At 43.1% G+C, this 15,255-nt stretch overlaps 1 protein-coding gene across 2 annotated transcripts in view; it reads right to left on the bottom strand.

Moving 5' to 3' along the window:
* Positions 1-15,255, bottom strand: part of GPR176 (G protein-coupled receptor 176) — a 135,643-nt gene that overhangs the window by 68,098 nt on the left and 52,290 nt on the right. The gene's annotated exons all lie outside the window — the stretch shown is intronic.

Below are 15,255 nucleotides of genomic sequence, written 5' to 3'. Positions count from 1 at the left end.
GCATGACTGGTTCTCTCCCTCTCCTCTTTCTATTTCCTTCTCTCTTTTTTTTCCTTCTCTCGCATCACAACACGCTTAACAAAAAAAGAATACACAACAACAAAGGTGGTATATAAAGCTTTATTGACACCTGGTTTAGAATTTTTAGAAAACCTGGTATTTACTGGGGGGGAAAAAAGCAACATTGATGATTATTAGCTATATTAATATGCAGTGCATCCTGCCATGGAGGTCCCCCCCCAGTTTTGTTTTTCTGGTATGCTGGCACTCTTGCACCTTAGAAGGTAGACACCGCAGTTTTTTCCGCACTCTGGCCAAAAACAGTGCCTACCCCAGAATAGACATTCACTTTTCATTCCAGAAATGTAGATGCCTGCAGTAGCTAAGGCTAGAAGCTGGGGGGCACTAGAGCAAGTCCTCCCTTCCCTTTTGCAGTGGCTGGAAGGCTGAAGGAAAGCTGAGCTGCAGGGGGGAGGGGGAGGTGACATGGCCAGGCTCCAGCAATCCAAGTATAAATTGGGGAGGGGTTTAAAGCCTCAACCTGGCCTGCAGGGACCCCAGCTGGTGTATACCTGGAGGGGGAAGGAGGAAGTGGCATTTACCAGGCTTGCCCTGACCAGTAGGGAACAATCGCCTGGGCAAGGCCTCAAGCAAAGTGGGAAGGAGGAAAGGGGATCAAACCCCCCTGCCTCCCCTCTCCCACCAGCATGGGACCCCAGTAGGGATCTGCCCAGCTTTTCCCCCCTGCTTGCTGCTCAAGCAGTGAGGGGTATGGGGAGACACCAGTCCAGGCAACACCTCAGGTGAAGGGGAGGGGAGTGGGACGGGAATTAACCACCCCCCCCAACTTCCTGTCTCACCAGAGCATCACCAGACAGTGGCCTGGGCAGTGTCTCAAGTGAAGTGGGAAGGAGGGAAGGGGATTAAACCTCCTGCCTTTCTGTCTACCACTAGCATGGGACCCCTAGCCGGAGTCTGCTAGGCTTTTCTTCCCCATCTGGCCATGCCCCACCCTGCACCACTTGAATAGTGAGCAGGGGGGAAAAGCTGGGCAGACCCTGACTGAGGTCCCTTGCCAGTGGGAGGGAGGGAGGGGGAAGCGGGGGATTAAACCTCCTTTCTCTGCCTCACCCCTACCTGGCCCAGCTGGGGCATGGCCACACCCCCTGCTCTCCCTACAGCAGGGAGCAGGTGAGGGCAGGGGGGAGACCTGAACTGGGGCTTTGTGGGCCATGGAGGGAGTTTAAACCCCCCTCTGCCCTCTTCTTGAGCCTGCTGGCCCATGCCCCCAACCCCCACACTCCAGCAGGGAAACGTTTGGCAGGGGCTGCTTCATCCCCACCAGGCAGACTGGGCTGTGTCCCCAGCAGTGTTCCCCACCCTTTTGTCAACCAACCCTCACTGCCCCCACTAGAGAGCAAAGGGGCAAGGCCAACCTTGCTGTGCTCGAGCAAACAGCGCAGCCCAGCTCAGGGCTGCAAAGCATTCTGGGATGCCGAGGGACTGTGATTTACCTTGAGCCAGGAAGGGGTCTGGGACAGAAGCATCATAAACTGGTTTGACCTAAGTCAGTTAAGACTGATACTACATTCAACCAGGCTTATTTTAAACCAGTTTCAGCCATTTTGAAACTGGTTTATGTTCATTGAACTTCTGATCTGTTACAGGTTTAAACCAGTTTCTGAACCTTTAAACCTGTTTATGTGCAACTTCTGTCCCTAGCCCTGATGTTTGGTAGGGTGATTCGGGCAAGTAAATGGAAATTATTGACATTCATTGGTTTAATACATCCAATAAGGCACTTGCAACTTCGGTTCATTTTCTTTATATGTGCCAATCTTTCTCAAAACACACCAGGAACACATATTCATCTGCTGAATAACAAAGAGCAAGTGCAGTAGTTTGCATCATTGTTGGATTAGCCCCCCATTTGAGGTTGATGAGATCTTTAATATGTTGCTCTGGGAGTTAGCTTTACAGTTCATCTTTTCTACATGTGCTTTATACAAAAGCATGTGGTCTAGTGTCACTCCCAAGTAGATAAGGAGTAGGGCTGTAGATGAAAGCTATTCAATTCCAAGTTAGGTTGAATTAATTGCTAGTATCTCAGTTCTGGAAGAGGTTAACCTGCGTTTTATTTGGACTGGCACATGGTTGATTTTTGATATAATAGTCTAACAACCCACTGATCACTGGTGCCAATATGGTCTGGACCCAGGCAAAGTTCTTAGTTTGGATGATGGTACACAAATAGTCTGCATAAATAAAACTTCTTGCACCTAGGTAAATTGGTTGATCACTGGTATAGACCTTTATTAGATAGGTGCAAGTACACTTCTTTGAATTAGGTCATTCCTTTATTTTCACTAATCATCTCACTTCTTACATAATTCAAGGTAGAATTGTTGATATTCTAGCAAGGATTGTATTATTCATAACAGCTCTTTTATATATCATATTTTTGCAAGGAGCCTCCCATGGTTTACAGTGTCATAAACTGCTGACAGGTCTATGACAATGGTATTACTGACCATTCCTTTTTCAAAATCATCCTTAATGTGCTGCATGATGTTTAATACTTGACTGGTGCATGATTTTCCTAGACAGAAGCCAACTTCCTCAGAGATTAAGCGTTCGTCATCAACCAGTGACAACCGATTTAAGATGAGGCTTTCAAAGAATTTGAAAAGACGATACAGTAAGGCCATAGATCTGAAGTTCTTCAGATGTGAGGGACTTTTTCTTTGTTTAGGAGTTCTACACTACATGCTTGCTGCCATATCTTAGGTACTTTGTGTGTGGTTACACACATTTTGTGCAATTGAAGTAGCCAGGCCCTTGTCATTGGTCCAACATGTTGTATTTGTTCTGCATAAATATCATCAGGAGCAGTGGTTTTTGCCATCTTCAAGAGTATTTATTGCAGTTGTTAAAATGCAAAATGTGTCCCAAAATGATGAACCTCATGGTCTTCTCTTGATTCAAACCTTGGGTTGTTTATTTGGTGCCCTACCATTTTCACTGAGTTGATGTGCAACCTGATTCAGTGACATTGTAATATCATTCTTTAATTTTTGGGTCATTGGTAAGTTTCCAGATAGTTACACATATTGTTTTTTGCCAATGTGTGTCATATCTACATTCTCAATGAAGTTCTGCCATGGCTTTCTTCTTTCTACCGCTAGTATGGTAACCAGTTCTTCTCCTTCAGAGAAAGTTTCTTCAGCAAACAGGTCTGCTTCATACAGCCTGTTGTATTTTGTGTATCCATCAGCTGATACTGGTGTTAGTCTTGGCATATAGTTCATTCTGCAGTCTCTTGGGTTATGTCTTTTTAAGACACTACGTAATGTTTTTACAAACTACTCACAGTTTTCTGGTATTGATGTTTACTATGATGACATTGAGGCATCTGGTGAAAGCATCCCATTTCCCTTTCTTGAATTTAAAGCAACTTTGACTGGGAACTAAGACTGATGTTATGGCTCCTTTGATTTACAAGAGAATCGGTCTGTGCTGTGAATGAGGAATAGGTTCCACAATAGCTTTGTGACAGAATCCAGCGTTGTGGCTACTAATGAATGCCAGGATAGAATTATAACCCCTTTTCTAGTGGCTACTGTTAAGGAATTGGGAAATTTTGCATCATGGATGAGGCCTTCGTTGTGTTGTATCCCCAGCTGATGCTATGGCGGCTAGGCTATTGACAGACATTCAGTTGAAAGCATAATGGGATCTGATCTGCAATTCAAACAGTTGTGCCTCCTGCCACACTGCACATGCATAGCAGGACATGTGATTTTAAGATCAGAATCAGTTTCTGATCACACCCTACTTGCCTGCACAGGATCCCAGGCTTCTCTGCACTGGCAAATGTGCCTGACAATCAGCTGATTGTGGGCTGGCTCTGGGGACTCACCCAGTCAGTTCAAGCCCCAAGAGCTGGCCACTGATCAGTTGATTGGTGATCAGCAGGGACCACATCAGGGCTCATCTGAGCCCCAGTGCAGTCCATCTAGCCGTATGTTCATTTTAAGGTATGACTGAAACCAGTCACAAAATTATTACACACTTCTTGTATGTAAAAATTGTAGCTAGTTTTGGCTTTTGTTGAGCCATTAATTGCCTAAACATACGGCCGGATCACACTAAGATGCAATTAACTGGCTTATCATGTCTTAAGTGTAACATCTGCCAGCATGTTAAAGTCATCAACAATTTCTCAGCTGAGGTTTGATGAACTTAAGTTAAAGGTTTTGGTAGTTTGTAGACTGATATCATATAAATTCTGCAGGTATCTATTGTTTGGATTTAAATATTTTCAGTCATGGCTATTGTGTTGATGACAAGGTCAGGTTTAATGAAGATTGAACTGCTGTACTGTTTGTGTGGTCTATCAATGGCATGTTTGTTAGGGCATCCCTGTTATGTGGGGGCAGTTATCACTTGTCCCTTGATAAGTCTCAAAGACACAGTACTTAGCAATCGCTATCAGCACACAGTTTGGCAGTAAATCCTTCTTTAACAGCTAAGAGTCCTTCAACATTCACAGACATTGTCAGTGCTGGCACTAATAGGGGCCTTTTTAGAATGTTTATGATGACTCAGTATAGCTTTGATTGTGGCTTTGGGTATACCTTTAAATCATACCTTTGATTGAGGTGATAAGTATGTGGCAAAATTTGCAGATTCAAGGAATGACACAGGCCATGACATGAACAGTTCTAATTATTTTGCAACTAATTACCAAAAATCCACTCAGTCAAATATATGGCTAGGATTTAATCACATGACTCACTATAAGGTTAATGGTATTCATCATGCAACTAAACCTGTTCAGCGCTTTGACCGATTCTACAAATGAGGCAAGCAACTAGCAAAGCCAGTAGAAGTTAGTCTTTTCAAAGTTACATATTTTTAATTTGATTTGTTAATGCTCTCTGTAAAGAAATGAAGAAGTCACAAGCAAATGTTACAAACTCATAGGGCAAAACAAAACTAAAAAGGCCCCAGCATCTATTTCAGTTCCTTAGATCCTGAGCAAATGCATGTGATAGCACATAAGAAGCAATACACTTGATATTCCAGAGATCTCAGGTGCCTCATACAGGACCAGTATTGACTAATACCTAAAAAGGTTTCATATCCAACCCTAACCCTTTTTACTAGAAATACGGATACTACAAAACCTGGAATTCAAAAAGGCAGCTCATATGGTAAACAATACAAAACCAAATCTCTCTTCTCTACCCCCTAAGTTCAGAGTTTCTCCATTGTGGAAACAGACCACTGATAAAACTATGCTATTAGAAACATGACTTGACTGCATGTAGGAAGAAAAATTGCCTCGCACCCCTGCTCGCACCCTTGCAGTACTAGCCATGGTATGTGTCATAATCAAATGAGTTGAGTGCCCCTGTCACAATAGAACTGTCCTGAATAACCGCAGTTACTTTTAAATTTGGTCATGTTCCGCTGCATTAGTATTCAGTCCGTTATTGGCTACTCCGGACATATAAAAGTTCATGCAACTTCCGCCCAAGTCGGAGACCTCTGAGCACGCGGCAGAGTAACCACAGAGAACTCTGTAGCACGATCGAGGAAACTTGGCGGACTGAACACCCACCGATATCTCCCCGTCACCGGGTCCTTCTGACGTACCCCGCTATCCTGCAGGTTCCTTTTTGTTCGTAAACTCGTTACCTCGTAACTCGTTTTGCTATCCGCGACAACGCAAGCAAGCTACCTCGAGGCCTGCGCTGCCATTTTACACGGCGTAAGTAAAAGCAATCTTTTAAAACCAATAAGCTGTCTCGCCTCTCCATCGCCGGCCCACCTGACGTCCGATTAAACTAGCGATCCTCGGGTCAGCTCCGGCTGCTCGAGACAGTATGAAGAACAGGAACCACATTACCAGTATTCCTTGCTGCGAGTGAGCAGAAAGGGGCATGGAAGAGAGAGAACTCTTGCACCACTCTTTGTCTCCTCGGAAGACTCCCAAAATGAGAGTAAACTATGCTATGAGGAGGGGCGAAATAAATTAGTCCTCTCTACCCCTAAAAAAAGGAAGCACCAGGAAACAAAATTATTACTCTTAGTAATGTGCAAAAACATTGCTACAAACAGATTAAAGGCAAATGTGTATAAAAGAGCTCTTGCCTCCCAAAAGCACAGGTTTAAGACAGCAAACAATCCAGATGGGGTTTTACCAGTTTTAGAATATTTCATTCTTTCTGCAACAAAGCATTTCAAAGCTGGGAAAGATTTTTCTTGTGTTGCTAACACCCTTAGGCACCAATCATGTGGTGACCTCACTTCACCACTGTGATCAATGTAATGCAGCCTGACTCTCCCGACTGTAATCAACCAGAGGAGTAAGAATGTATTATTTAAATATAGTTAATATCCATTTACAGCAAAACCTGGTAAGAACAGGCACTCAAGAGGAACACTTTCTCTGGGCACATTTTCCCAACCATGTATTTTCTGCCCAGGAACAGCAACATAGAGAGTACTTTAAGAGCAACATTTGTGATCTAAGAGATTCTTGACCTTGCTGCATCATAGGCCAATGCTGATCCATAGTTGGGTGCCAGGTCTGTCACACCATGTCCTCCATGTCCCCTTGCCTTGCTTAGAAACTCAGGCTAGGTACAGACATTACACATAATCAGCACTAAGCAATTAGAATTCAAACCAAACCCATAACTGTACAGAAGTTCAGGGCACAGCCTCGACTAAAAATAGTAGAACCTAGGTTTAAGACAGTCCTGGATTAGCATGCACTCAAACTTATTCAAATTAAGTTAGTCTACAGCATCAAACATCTGTACCAGATCCCTTATTGAATCAAATTAGTTTGCTGTCCTCCAGCATCCCAGGCTCCTTTTCAGGCCCATGTTACACGGCCCTCTCCCCACCATGCAGGGAGGTATGCCGAAACCCAGCCCACACACTTGACTGCTCTGGCCCAGCCAGCCCTGCCCCCAGGCTCTTACAAAGTGTAGTCAGCACCTCCCTGCCATTCATGCTCCCCAGATCTAGGCCCACTCATGGAAAGTATGGAGGTCCTTGGGTGGGTGTGCAGGATCTCACCCAGGGCCCATGCCCCCGCCTCCCAGAATGGATGTAGACTCAGGGAGCAGACCATGTGCTGCCTCCACTGCTTATCTGAAGCAGACAAAGGATGGCCAAGGAGACAGAGCCTGTGCCCAGAAACCAATCAGTGGTGGCCCAGCTGCTTGTTTGTGCTCAGCAATGCAGAAGCACCCCCAATCTGCTGGCCGCAGCCAGTGCAAGCAGCCTGCATGCCCCTGCCAAAGAGCAAACTTATGTTCTGTTCACTACCAAACTAACCTAATCCACTTAAAGAAACCCACATAAATTAGTCTGAATCCACCTCAGGCTTTTTGAATGTCCGTACCTAGCCTCAGAGACAAAATTCTCAGAAGCATCTCTCCTGAAGAAAAGAAAAGAAAAAAAAAGAAAAATCAAGATTACTTGAGACTTCAAGTTCCTGAGACTAATCAGAACAAACTCAAACTCAGGTCAAGTAGGACTTGCATGAGTTAGCAGCATGCAGAATTTAGAAGCAGAGGGATTAATTTTGGCAGACTATGAAGACTACCAGGAGATGAACAATGAAGGAAAAGTCCTTATTGTCTATGAACGAGCATTGCTTTCCGATTAAAAAAATATATATATTATTCAAGAAAAGGCCTTCCAGATTATGGCTGCAGCTAGATCAGTCAATTTTAAAGTAAGCAATGGTTTAGTTTACGAGGTGGAAGAAACCTCAACATGGCACACAAAAGGAACATGGAGAGAGAGAGCCCACAGGAAAATATGCAACTGAACAGCAACAGACTGAAAATCTTCCTCAGATTCTTGAGTGTTTTCCTGGCTGATATCTACAATGCAGATAAAACAGGACTTTACCTGAAAATGCTCTCTGACAGAAGATGTGAGGAAAAAAAAAATAAAGGAATGAAAACTGGGAATTATGAAAGGACAGGCTAGATTTGCTGCTCTGGGCTAACTTGGATGAGAGTGGGAAACAACTGCTGCTGACAATTGAGAAGTCAAAAGGCTCTTGATGAAGGATATTACTGACCTTTCCCTAAATTCAGAAAATGTTTGGATGACAAACAATCTTCTCTTCATATGGCTGAAGTAGGATTCTCAATTCTACATTCAGGGCCATAAGAATTGCCTCTTGCACAGCAACTACACAGGAGTGACTCCTACTAATGTCAATTTGAATTTCTTATCCCTGAACATGGACATTCGTGATACAATTAGTGGATCAGGATATGATTAAGAGCCTAAAGATGACATTTTTGAACAAAGGCCACAAATGGATTATTGTTGCTTTCAATCAGGATTAGAATGTGCACATCATTCTGAAATCCATGAACTTGCTAGATTGAGTTCATCTTATTGTTGAGGTTTGGCAAGAAAAGAACCCAAAAATCAATTTCTAAGAGTTTCAAGAGGGGCAACTTTGTTAAATTCCATTCTGTGCCCAATGGAAGAGAATGAGACAGATATGAAAGAATCTGGTGATCCCCTGAACAAATGTTCCACTTTTTGCCAATATGACAAAGAGGAGTTGGTAGCTAGTGGCCACATCTGCATAAGACACTGACTGTGCAGTAGCCTGATACTACTGCATAGTAGCGTTGCATGGCAGCAACTATGACAAGGTGCTACTGCACAGCAGTATTAGGCTACTGCACAACAGCAAAAAAAAAAAAGACGTTTGTCAGTGCTACTGCACAGTAGCAACTGCGCAGTCAGTGACTTGTGTAGATGCGGCTACTATGGTTGCGAATGAGGACTTTTCCATGTACAGCACACTGATCAGTCTGTTGCTAAGTCAGATAAATTACCTTGAGTCAAGAAAATATAACAAAGTATAGTGGGTAAGGGTTGTAAGGATAAATTTTAATTAAGTTCTATTTCTGAGTACCAAGATGCCGAAAGTACTGTGCATCATTCAGCATTTTTGACAACAAGGGTTCAGGGAAAAGGTGTAAGGGTCTCTTAGGGACACTGAATCCCATCTCCAGAACAAAACTAGAACTTGGAAGAAACAGCAGAGCAAATTAACTGAACTGTTTCACATGAATCAAGTGTTAACATCTATTTAGAGCTGACCTTTCTGAATTCAGTTACAGATAGCTACCCACTGTGAAATAATGCACTTTGATGTAGGATCTGACTTTAATTTTAAATTGTGTGAGCTGTCATGGTGGTGGTTTGGCTGTTCTTTAAACCTAAAAATAAAACTTGACACTTATTACAAAAACTCAATTAATACTACCATGTGGCTAATAGTTTTACTGGAAACAGGCTGCTGTTGGTCAGACCACACTCCATAACAGTAACAGCTACATGAGAGCAGCCTAACACCTGGGCACTGACATGTTGCTATTAATTCTTGTTGACTGAACTGTCATTTTTTTCAATTAAAAAAAATCCCAATAATACAATTATTACTCACACTGCTCAGTATGTAAAGCTGTAGCACATTTCAATGCCTACTGTATTTATTCAGCTTTCATTTTGTTGATTTATTAAGGATAAAGCTATCTTTCATCTCATTTATGTTGCCAGGAAACAGAATAACACATTGAATAACAAATCCAAGCAACACAATAAGATCCTTTCCTCCCTCACACACACTTTCCCAATGTTACTAATGATCCTAATAGATTATCTATCAGCTACAAGGGACCACTGATGAGCTCTAGCAGAGTGAAGAAGCAGAAACTTTGAAGTAAAAACCAAAGCAAACAGCTTTGCAGCACACCCTTTACTTAACAACTATCTATGAATTAAACAAGTTGCAAAAACACCCAAATACAAAGGATCTACTGTACTTGCTTGTTCATTTTTGGTGACTGTAATAGCTCCTAAAAGTTAACTATAGATGACAGTTCACATAACTCAACTAATTCTGTACAGAGGTAGATAGCACGTTATTCCAAACAGAAGCAGAAAGCAGTGTAGCACTGCACCTTATAGACTAACTGAATCAGAGATGGATTAAGCTTTCACAAGCAATAGCCACTGAAGTGAGCTGTTACTCACAAAAGCTTATATACCTCTAATTCTTTAGAGTGAGCATTGCCTCTTTCTGCTTAGAGACATCTGCTAACAGATCAGTAACTCAATTTACTCATTTTTAATTAACCACAAACACTTTGCTATGAGTCTTCAGTATGTAATATTCAAAATACCAGTGCATGAGTTAATTATGACTGGTCAACAAAGTTCTGGTATTGTTTGTTTCACCTGAATGTTAAAGAATCTTTCAAAAATATGAAGAAGGCTTGAAGAAACCCCTAGAGGTTTTTAATCAATTCAGGAAATATAGTGAATAGAATTTCATACAATTTTGAATCACCATTGCAGCATGATATACCAAGAAAAAACAACACCATTATAAAGATTTAGACTGACAGTAAAATTTTCAGGAGCATCAATAGGACTTAGAAGTCTAACTTACACAGAATTTCAACAAGACTTAGGCTCTTAAGTGACCTGGTATTTTTTTAAACTTCATCTTTGTGCTCATCACATCCAAGCAATGTAATTGTGCCCTGGTTTTCAATACACCAGGACTTTAAAACACATTATGTGTTAATTAATATTGAGTTACCAGAGAAACCTAACATAGACAAGCCAGTGTGTTTTCTGACAAGCTTCACAAAAGATCTTCTAATTAATATTAGTAATACAAAATAAGTTAGATGCAATTAAATAGAGGAAATTTATTAACTCATAGTTCAGCCAGATCCAATTGGTTCCAAAAGTGCTTAAGTGGGACTCAGGTGAAATTTAGGTGTCCTGGCATGATCCAGATTGACCCCGTTTCACAAACCACAAAATCTCAGAAACATTTAAGTTCAGGCAATGTTTCTAATTTGGACCACAGAGGTCTTTAGGTGCCTACCATTAGGCTCCTGAGCATGCCCAGAAGGGATCCAGTCTGATCATCTTGGTGCCTTACTCCCACTGTGCTGCATGCCAGATTCATGCTATGGAGATGTCAAAGTCCCTAGAGGACTCCAACCTACTAGACATGCTTGGAGGATAACTAGCTCACAATGATAACATTGAAATCTGGATTGTTCACGATTGGGAAGACAAAAATGCAAGAGTCATATGGCCAGAACATAAGAACTGCCATTTACTGGGTTAGACTGTAGATCCATCTTGCCCAGTAAGTATCCTGTGTCACGCAGCGGCACAGAGCAGATGTTGAAAGGGAGAGCGAACAGGGCATGACTAGGGTTTTTTCCACTGTTCCTCTCTCACTTGCAGCCTCCAGGATTTAAAGGTCTAAGAAGTTGCAAGACAAGAGACTGTACCTCTGACTCCCATGCTCAATAGCTGCAGATGCACCTTTCCTCCAAGAATTTGCCCAATCCTCTGGTTAAACTGTCAGCATCCACAACACTTTATAACAATGAATGCCACACTTCAATTACACGCTGTATGAAAAACAACCTCCATTTGTTACTGGCATCTCTTTTCTAAACTGAATAGGTCTAGCCTCTTTAGTCTTTCCTCATATGGAAGCCCATCCATGCCACTAAACTTCCTTATTGCCCTACTCTGTACCTTCCTAGTTTTTCTATAATCGTTTTTGAAGGTGTGGGAACCAAAACTGAGTATGAAATTCAAGGTGTGGATATATGATAAAGGGGCATAATTATACTTTCTGTTTTGTAGGTAGTTCTTTTAAAAGCTATCAGCTCAGTGTGCAGCAGCCACCAAAAAAGCCTATAAAATATTGGGCATCATTAAAAAAAGGAATGGAAAACAATGGAAGAGCATCACTAAGCCACTATATAAATCCATCATGTACCCACATCTTGAATGTAGCATGCAGTTCTGGTCTCCGTATCTCAAAGAGGACGTTCTAGAAATAGGAAAGATACAAAAAAAGGGCAAGCATGATGATCAGGAGTGTGGAGCAGCTGTTGTGCCAAGAGAAACTAAAAAAGCTAGGATTCTTTAGTTTGGAAGGAAGGCAGAGGAGGAATATGATAGAGGTCATAAAATCATGAAGGGTGTGGACCAAGTGAACAGGGAACTGTTACTCAGCAGGTCCCAGGATACAAGAACTAGGGGGCACACCAAATTAACAGGAGACAAGTTTAAAACAAAAAAGAGGAAGTACTTTTAACATACAATTTACTTTCATCCTTCGTGGGCAAAGATGACCACATCCAGCAGGGGGAGGGGAGGGAAGAAGAGGGAAAAGTGGGAAAGAAAAAGGGAAGGAGAAAAAGAGAAAAGGAGAAAGAAGTAGAAAAAAAGGAAAGGGAAGAAAATGAAGAGGGGTGGAGGCTAGGTCACATGAGTACATAGGTGACTTATAAGTCTGATCTTTGTTTTGAACAATCTGCTGCAGCAGGGGCAGGAGAACGATGAGGACTGGATACAGAAGATTTTCATTTTCCTGGCCACACATTTCTTCATTGCTTTTGCCGTGCATTGCTGTTCAAAAGCCAATACTCCATTCTGGATTTGGGACCTCCAGGATGGACAGTCGCGAGCGATTTGCTCCCACAACTCTGGACTGATGCCGAAATTCTTTAGGGACACTGTTAGGGTGTCATTGTACCACTTCTTTGGTATACCATGAAAGCATACTCCATTTGACAGTTTGCCATAGAAGACTTTCTTTGGCAGGCGAGTGTCAGGCATTCTTCAGAGGTGGCCAGCCCATCTTAGCTACGCCAATTTCAGCAGGGTGGGAATACTGGGGAGAGTTAATCTTCCAAGCGCCTTAGTGTCCAGAATCTTGTCCTCCCACTAGATCTTTAGTATCTTTGATTATCTTTTAAACACACAAAGGGTGCATCCAAAATGTGCAATTAGTGTACCTAAATTTTCTGTGCAAAGAATTCAGGTGCATTAAACTGCACCCCTACACACATCTGAACATGCGCCTGTCGGGAACAAATTGGCTCCTGATGGAAGCAGTTCAGTCTAGGGATACTTCTCTACCCCCACCACATGCAGTAGCCAGGGGGAGCTCCAGGCTCCCCGGGGTGCCAGTCCCAGAATGACAGAGGGCACAAGGGGCAGTCCTGATCTCCATAGGGCAGGGGAGAGCTGTCCCAGCTCTTGGGCAGCTGCCTCCCAGCCACAAGGAGATTGGGACAGGTCCCGATCTCTATGTGGTTGGCAAGCAGTGTCCTGTCAAGCCAGGACAGCTCTCCCTGCCTCCTGTGGCCCCCTACTTCCTAAGCTAACAAGGAGCAATTTCCCCCGGGTCAGCCTCTACACATGTGCTTCAGTGCATTAGTTTAATGCACCAATTTCTAGTACCTGTACCTAGATGTACTAGAAAATTGCACTTTAGACTAATCTACTGTGCAGCAATTGCCATACACATGTAGAAAGTGATGTTTTACTGTGCATTAGGTTAGTCTAATCCACGGTAAAGCATCTCATGTAAATGTACCCACAATGTAATGGACTTGTGGAACTCATTGTTACCAGAGGCTATAGAAGCAGATAGTATATCCAGGTTCAAAAAGATATTAGACAGATTTATGGAGAACAGCTCCACTGATAATAATTATAATGAACAGTCAAGGATATGTCCTCTGAAATCCCTAAATCAATGAGGGTTGATGCCAGGGAGAGTATGGGGGGGGGGGGAGGCATTGGGGATGGATTACACTAACATACACTGTCCATATAATGCATCTCGAAATCAGTGGTTCACAATTGGAATGCCACTAGACCCTTTCAGAGGTGCTGTGGTGCTTGGCTGCCACTGCAGCAGCACCCAGGGAAGGGCCCTCGCACCTTGTGAGCAGTCAAATAAGCCTAAAGCAGGAAGGAGCACCAGGTCCTGCTGCAGCCCTTTCTGATCCACCCCCTATGCTCTTCACAGAAACAGAAGCATGCTGGGGAGGTGGAACTGTCCTGTTCATCTCTGTTTCCAGGATATGTGGGGTGCTGGACCAGAAAGGGCTGCAGTAAGAGTGGGAGCTACTGCCTGCTTTAGGTTTACCTGGCTGCGGACAAGGCATGCAGGGCAATTCCATCTACCCATTGCGGCAGCAGCACCCCAGTTGAGATCCACTGAGGTAAGGTGATAGACACAGCGTAACAGTGGTTCTCAACTGGAGTGCCACCAAATTGTAGGAAGTGTTGGAGTGGTGCCCTGAATCTTAAAAAGGTTGAGAACCATTGCTTTAAAGTATGCCCTACTTGTAACTGTCAGAGACAGGCTACTGTGTGAGATGGATCATTGGTCTGACCCAGTATAACATGGCCTATGCTATTATGCAAGTACAGAGAGAAAGTTATTATCACTGATGAAGAAATCAATCAGGAGACCGAATGACTCCAGGTATAAGTCAAATCCATATATCATGTAACTATTTCCTTCAAACAAGGGAATGTGGCTGAATATATTTTCAGTTATTTCTCCTAGTTAAACTCTGTAGCCAAATTCTGCTCAGATTGCTCTTGTTTTTATATTGACCTTACTGGGGTTGAAAGAAATGAAAATCAGATGGCCTTTAGTCTTAGCCAACCTTATAGTGTCAGCAGGGAGACAACTATTGTTGAGGCAAAGGGCTGAGAAAAATCAAGTTATTTAAGATCTTCTGCTTTTAGCAGATTCTCCTCACTTCATATTTTTTTTAATGTAGTCTTCTAATGCTGTAGAATAGGGCAATCCAACTGGGGGGCCTGTGAGGGGCTAATTGCTGCCCCTGGGCTCCTACCCAGCTGCCACTCCCCCCATCACTCTGGCTACAACAGCAGCCAGGGACTCCAGACTCCCACTCCCTCTGGCTTCCACCCAAGGGTCAAGGCAATGTGGTGAGAAGTCTGGGGCAGCCTATGGCCCAGGAAGACCATGGGGAAGTGGGGGGTAAGCGCACATGTCCCATGTTCCCCAGCCAGTGTAGCTTGTGGGTCCCACAGCCTCCAGCTGCATAGAAACTGGACAGCTCTGCTATAGAAACATTAATGCTCTTATTATCTTTTCTGCTCAGAAGCTACGTATAATCTTGTGGTCAGGAGCTGTGTAGCACTTTTGCATGTGATGATTCTGAATGCTTTACTGTTCCAGTTTTTAGCTGAATGACATCAAAGCTGGCTTTCACTAAAATGACAAGAACCTAAATTTGCAGTAACTTCCTCCTAGTGTCACATTCCTTTGGCAGGATGGTATCAGATAGGTACGAGACAGGATTTCCTGGCCTAACTTGT

The sequence above is a fragment of the Alligator mississippiensis genome, chromosome 2 (genome assembly GCF_030867095.1).
Source record: "Alligator mississippiensis isolate rAllMis1 chromosome 2, rAllMis1, whole genome shotgun sequence".
Classification (NCBI taxonomy): Eukaryota; Metazoa; Chordata; order Crocodylia; family Alligatoridae; genus Alligator; species Alligator mississippiensis.
This window is presented reverse-complemented; position numbering and strand designations above follow the sequence as displayed.